This window comes from Olea europaea, chromosome 14, assembly GCF_002742605.1.
Source record: "Olea europaea var. sylvestris chromosome 14, O_europaea_v1, whole genome shotgun sequence".
Taxonomy (NCBI): Eukaryota; Viridiplantae; Streptophyta; class Magnoliopsida; order Lamiales; family Oleaceae; genus Olea; species Olea europaea.
In genome coordinates, this window is record NC_036250.1 from 6482671 (window position 1) to 6489604 (window position 6934).

Consider the following 6934-nt stretch of genomic DNA (forward strand, 5'->3'; position numbering starts at 1 on the left):
GCAATTGCACGAATTACTTGATTGGAATACTATAACTTGACATTATTAAGGCGACTAGTTTTAGTTCACCTGCCTATATAGGGGTGAAGGATCTACGAAAGGAAAAGGTCGAACCGGACAATTGTTACAGACCAACGTTATAACACTCTTATTTAGTTAAAAATCGTGAAAGTTTATCACAGATTATCATGCCAATATTTGACATCAACAAATTTCATTGACCTAACTTATCACTATAAAATCAACAGAATACGAGGTTTGCATTCACGTTATAGATTGCTCATCTGAATTATACCTAGGCAATGTTGGACATGCTTTTATCCTCGACCCCTTTCCTTTTTCCAAATAAAATGACTGTATCTTATATTTCCCCTTTAAAGTTACCATTTAGGCTAAAAACCATTGTACTGCAAACCAAGAATTGAAGGGAAAAAAAGCATCACCACTTCAAATTTCAACGTTTTATTCCCTTTATAATATCTACTCCTGAAATTTGTCTGCCATTTTCGGTTGGAAATGGAGAGTTTATCATGTTGTTAGCACCATTCCAAAGGTTTCTATCGCCGTATTGTACTTAACTCTTGTCAATCAGGGTATTTTGTCATCGGAGAAAACCCTTTTTCTTTTTAGTCAGTTCTTGCTTAGATTCTGCTGTCATTACTTCTAGTTATATGAGTTACAGCAATCTCTATGTCTTTTAGAGAATTTCTCTAAAAGTTTTGGACAATAGAATTTTGGTTGGGTATGAGCATAGGGGTCCTAATTTTTTATTCGGTTCATTTGTTCCCTCAGTGATTGATCGATTTGATTTGAAATAATATATTAGGCATTCATTAAATCACCATACGAACATCTGAAATACATTATATGAAGTACGACTACTTAGCTTATATTAAGCAATAGCAATATTTCAAATCCATCAATTGGTAGATCATTCTCATTATAAGAATTACAATTTACGTGGTTGACAAGTTGAAAGATTTGCAGTCTACACGACACTTATATTTATTAAATAGACAATCAATAATACTGAAATTGATTTCCAATGGTTTCTATCTACAATTTAATACTACTGTTCTAAGAACATAAATAAAATTAAATAAATTGTCGAGTAAACATGTCTAAAAAGTTATCTGAATTTAGGACCTCTAAACAATATCTATTTTTTTGCTACATCAAATTGACAAAATCATGTCACGTACCATTCGAGATGTTTTTCTAAAACATTGTTTGTTTTTCTTATGTAGTAATTTATTTAAAACAATTTACATTAGCATCGATGATGTTCTAAAGTCCTACACTACATAAAGGAATTTGAAAAAAAAAAAAATCAAGAAAAAAGAATGAGAATTTCTTCTCATAGTTTCTAGATCTAGTCGACCATCATCCAAGTCAAGGCACTTGCAAAATAAATAAATGTTTGAACCAGTTGCTCACGTTTGACTCAGTAAATCACTGTCTCAATCAACGTGTCTCTAAGTATCTATAATGTTGTTAAATTCCTATAGTTTTATTTCAATGAAAAAAAAAAATAAAATGGTTTCATGCTTCACGTTTCAACTATCATATAACAACACAATTTTCCCCAAAAAAAATTACTTTTAATACTTTAAGATAATTTTTCAGTATGTCCCTTTCATTTTTCTCTTTGATGCACTTTTTTTTTCCTCCTAGTCCTACGTATATATTCAAGACCATCGGAACCATTAACACAAATTTACCAGATCAGCCGGCTCAAGGAATCACCACAAATTTCTCACAATTAGCATCAATTTCTGTGGTGGTTCTTGAGCTGGCTGATCTGGTAGATTTGAGTTAATAGGAACCTTCCATTTTCTCTCCACTTGTACATAATGTATTTATATATATATATATATATATATTTTTTTTTTTTTTTAATTGTAGTTTCTTTATATTATATTGCAAGTAAATTCATATTTTATAATCAGACTGCATTAATACTATTCGGTTTTGCCAAGCAGACATGTTTAGATTTCAAAATAAAAAAATTTAATCGGCATTGTAAACTTTTCTCCTTCTTTTACTACTACAAAACTATTTTTTTGTGTGTTTTTCATTTCATATTACTTTTAACATCTGGATTAAGCCTTAACCCTATAAGGGCGATTGTTGCATGGTAGAGTTTGAGCACGACACTGTGGTGCCAACAATTATGACAAATTAATTTACTGTAAGATCTTCCGTTAAAATTTTGACTAATGGAGATGTACTTAGTAATAAATGAAAGATTAACATTGTAATGGCCAAATTAAAACTAAGTTAAGTGGATTGACGCATAAGAAACTTCGCTAAAAGTTGCTAGAAGTTACGACTTTCTTGATTGAAAATTACTCCCAAAATTGAATTTTATTATTTTACAAAATGTAGGGAATATATACTGTGTTTTTTAGTAAAAAAGTAAGAAAGAATATGACATTTAAGATTATGTTATGACGTGAAGATAGAATTTGGCTTTTTAATTTTAAATGTAACTAAGAATGTAACTTTTTTATGCATGTAGTATTTTTTAGCTATTATACATTATACAATATTCTTCAAATTATATTTTATTCTAGACGTATATATCATTGTTCTCGAAAATGATGCAAAGAAATATGCATAAACATGATTAACACTCCAAATACTCATTGAATACCAAGAATTCGGTCATCGAATATTCATTGATATCATTGGAGGAATTGAAAAAACTCCCAAAGACAAAGACAAATTCTAGGAAATTAATCTAAACAAATTTTTAATAATTAATACAAGAAAATAAATAAATAAATATAAATTTATTCCCGCCTGAATAATAAAAGTTTTAGTTTGACAGCTTAAACGGTGAAATTTGGCCACATAATCGGCAAGCTCAAGCTTATGAGTTCAGCTTAGTGGCTCATTTTGGCATAGAAAAATGATATATTCACCCAATTATGGTTGACTTGGTCAACATATCCAACTACATCAGATAATTTTTGAATGCAAGACATGAAGAAAATGAAAGTAGCAAGTATAGTGGAATGGAACCTGGTTGATTAAATTGGGATTCTACTCCACAAACATCAGTCATTTGTTCAAGTACCAACTGATTTGCCAAAATATTCGACTTGTTTGGAATCTCTTGAAAACGTGTTTTTCTACTTTCAATTGGTTTTCTCACGTGGAATCAATACCTCATCTATAATTCCATCAGGATCAATCAAATATTGCTTTTAATCTTATGGAATAATTCATAACTAAATTGATTCCCTCCTGTATTTTGAAAATTGAAACTACAGTCTCTCAGACTCTAGTATTAACTAGTTCCAAATGATTCAATGAGGTGTTGAAATCTTGTCCTCAAAGTTGAACTCCCTCAATTCAAAGTTTAACTGATTATAGGCGAACTATGTGTATTCATTTAAGTCCTCCACGCGTTGACTGATTATAAGGCAAGATGAAAGTTTTGATTGTTGATGACCAAGAGCCACTGTGATATGTGCTTATCTACACATAGAAATTAGAGAAATTCAACAAAAAAAGGTCGAAAATCCCAGCTTTTAAAACAACTGGCAAATATATGCTTATGGCTTTTCCTACAAGGCAATATTCAGATTAAAATGCTGCAAGAATCTGCATCAAAATAGGGTAGCCCTACGATATTTCAGAATCTTTATCATCTATTGTCCATCCTTTTCATGAGAAGTTGCAAAAAAATGCGTCCCCATCCCCCAGGAAAATACATAATATCACTTTAATCTCCATCTTCTTAGTCGAGGCATATCTTGTTCTTTTTTTTTCCCTGTTATGAACAATGAAGAAAATATCAAATAATTTCGATACCAATTTGTTGCGATAATAGGCAAAAAATAATAGGACACAATATAAAGTAATTAATCACAAATTCAAGAATATAATAAGTGATAGAGTAATGTAGATCTCACTAATATATGGAGAAATTACAACGATTTTATGTTTTGTTTTGTCTAACTTAATCTAAAATACAATAAAGAGCTAAATATATATATATATAGGTAGGGTTGTAAATGGATCGAATATAATTCGGATTTGTCCATATCCAATTCGATAATTCAATGGATATTTGATTGTTAAATTCATATTTGATTTGCTATGTTATTGGATATCTAATCCGATAAATCCGATCCGAAATTGAAAAAATTAGGAAGATAAAATTTAGGGAAAAATTCATAATCCAAGTGTATTATTTACACCAATTCAAAAATAAGTAAATAGTTTGAAAATTCAAAATTCATGCATATATTTAATTAATTAAAAATATTTATTAATAAATATAATAAAGTCACAATTATACGATTAATGGTCACAGATTCATAATTGTAGGTCACAGATTTATTCACCGGTCACATATCATTAAATTAATTGGTCACAGATTATTTCGTGATCACAAATCAAAAATTTTGTACGTTACAGATTATTTCGAGATCACCCCTACGCTTCCTTTTTCTTTTATATATCTAGCAAGTTGAACTCAGTCCCCTGGATCAGATTATAATTTTCTTTTTCTATTGAATAACGTTTTCGTTAAATTTGAAATAAAGAAACAGAGAAGTATGACTGACTATACACACACACTTTAGATTATAAAAACAAGAATTTGTGTGAGAAAGAAAGATTGGTTTTGTTTGAGAAAATAAATTCAGTAAGAATCCAAATGATAAAATTCGTGCATGTGTTTTTCATGTATACCAGAAAAAGAGAGTATAAGGATATAGGGTTTTTGCTTTTATTTCTTTCTTGTAGAAGAGTTTCGTATTGGTTAGCTTCCTCTAAAACTCTTCCTGAATGCTAAATCACTTTCAGAAAATTATCAAATATGTTAAAAAACAGTTTCCTAAATGAAAAAGAGAAGCAAATTAAGCATTTAATTCAAATCCCACACAAGAAAGCAATAATCCTGAGTGAATAAGATTGCAGAGAATCAAGAGAGAGACTGAGACAGATCTCATCATTCTTAAACAAATTAAAACTAAAATGAGAAACTAAATCAAATCATTCAACTTGAATTGTTGACAACAAAAAAAAAAAAAAAAAAAAACCATCAATAAGATATTAGCTCTGATACCAGTTTGTTATAAACAACGAAGAAATATCAAATAATCCTAATACCAATTTTGTTGCGATAATAGGCTAGAAGATAATATGATGTAGTATGAAGTAATTGATCAAAAACTTAAAATAAAATAATTGACAATGGAATGTGGATGCACTAAAATATAGAGAAAGAATTACAAAGATTTTATGTTTTGATTTGTCTAATTTAATCTAAAATACAACATATATAAACTGGCGGATCCAGCTTCCAGCATGAATATGGGCTAATTTAGCAAAAATAAAAAATAAAGAAGAAGAAAATTTTACACATAAAAAAAAAGTTTTTACTAATTTTTTTTTAAAGGGATTTGGGGCTGACGGACGGGATGTAGCACTGCCCTGCCCATCCCTGAATGAATTTTAATTAAGGTCAACATTAAGAGGAATTCTAATTGTTAGAATGCTTTCAGAATCCTATTCGAAATATATTTGACAAATTCTAGTTGAAATTCTATTTGGAAGCACAATTGAGAGTTGAAATTTATGTTGGACTTGAAAAAATCAAAATATATACCAGGGAGGACTTTTTAGTGCAACTATGCTAGCCTATTGGTCAACTAGAGCTTGAGCGCCAACTTGGCGCTAGATGAAAGCTCAAGCGACGAGGTGGCGCCTGCCTAGTGCTCGAGTGCCATATTCATCCGGCATAGACCCATATATATATAGTGAAAATTACACAAATCCAAGGGTTTAAACATCAAGCGACGAGGTGGCGCCTGCCTAGTGCTCGAGTGCCATATTCATCCGGCATAGACCCATATATATATAGTGAAAATTACACAAATCCAGGGGTTTAAACATCACAATTCAAAAATCATGGCTTAAGTTTCATTATGCAAAAATCAGGTTTGATTTAATAATTTAAATACTAATTTCTCTCAATTCAATTTCTCCAACCCTAATTTTACGTTATGTTTTTTCTCTCTACCGTCTTCATACTCTCCCTTCTCTCTATCTTGAAACACCACTGTCGCAATCGTCGGAGACGACGATAACGACGGAGGCGAGCCTTGGAAGAAACCTCCTCAATTTTGATGGTGCAGCGACACTCCTCTCACTAACGGAGAAGAGTCACTGCCCCCACTTTTTAGATCAAATATGGCGGCCAATTTTTGCATAACGTTGAGTGACGATTTGTTGCGAGAATCATGACCGGTTGCAATATGTTGCTGGACATTGAACGCTATCAGTCGCAGGTGAGGTGTTGATGGTGTTGGTGGTGGTGGACAATGTTGATGGTGGTGCGGTGGATACCGTGGATTTAGTGGCGAGTCTATGTGATCTGCCTGTGGTTGTATGTGTGGTGGTGTTGGTGGCAATGTGTGTGGTACCTCTGGCAGTGTTGATGCTATCGTGGTGGTGGTAATGGGGTGGTGGTTGTGCAGTGCTGGGGTAGTGGACATGCTGGTGGTAGTGCAAGTAGGAATGGTAGTGTTTTTTTGGTTGAGGGAATAATGGTGGTGGTGGTGTTTTGGTTGTGTCGGGGAAATTGGGTGGTTATTGTTGTTAATGGAACTGATAGTGGTAGTAGTGTCGGCGGTGAGGTGAGGGTGGTGATGGTATGTAATGTGACCAATTATTTAACTTGTGACTGATTGTTTGATTACATGTGACCAACTATTTCATTACGTGTGACCAATTATTTAACTGTGACATTAAAATTTGATAATTGTGACCAACAAATTCAAAAATATGTGATTGATTAATAAACTGTAACCTATAATTTTTTCATCTATGACCAATTAAATAAATCGTGACCTATAAAAATTTTCATTTGTAACCTTGAAATAATCTGTGATTAGTTAATTTGATAATACGTGAC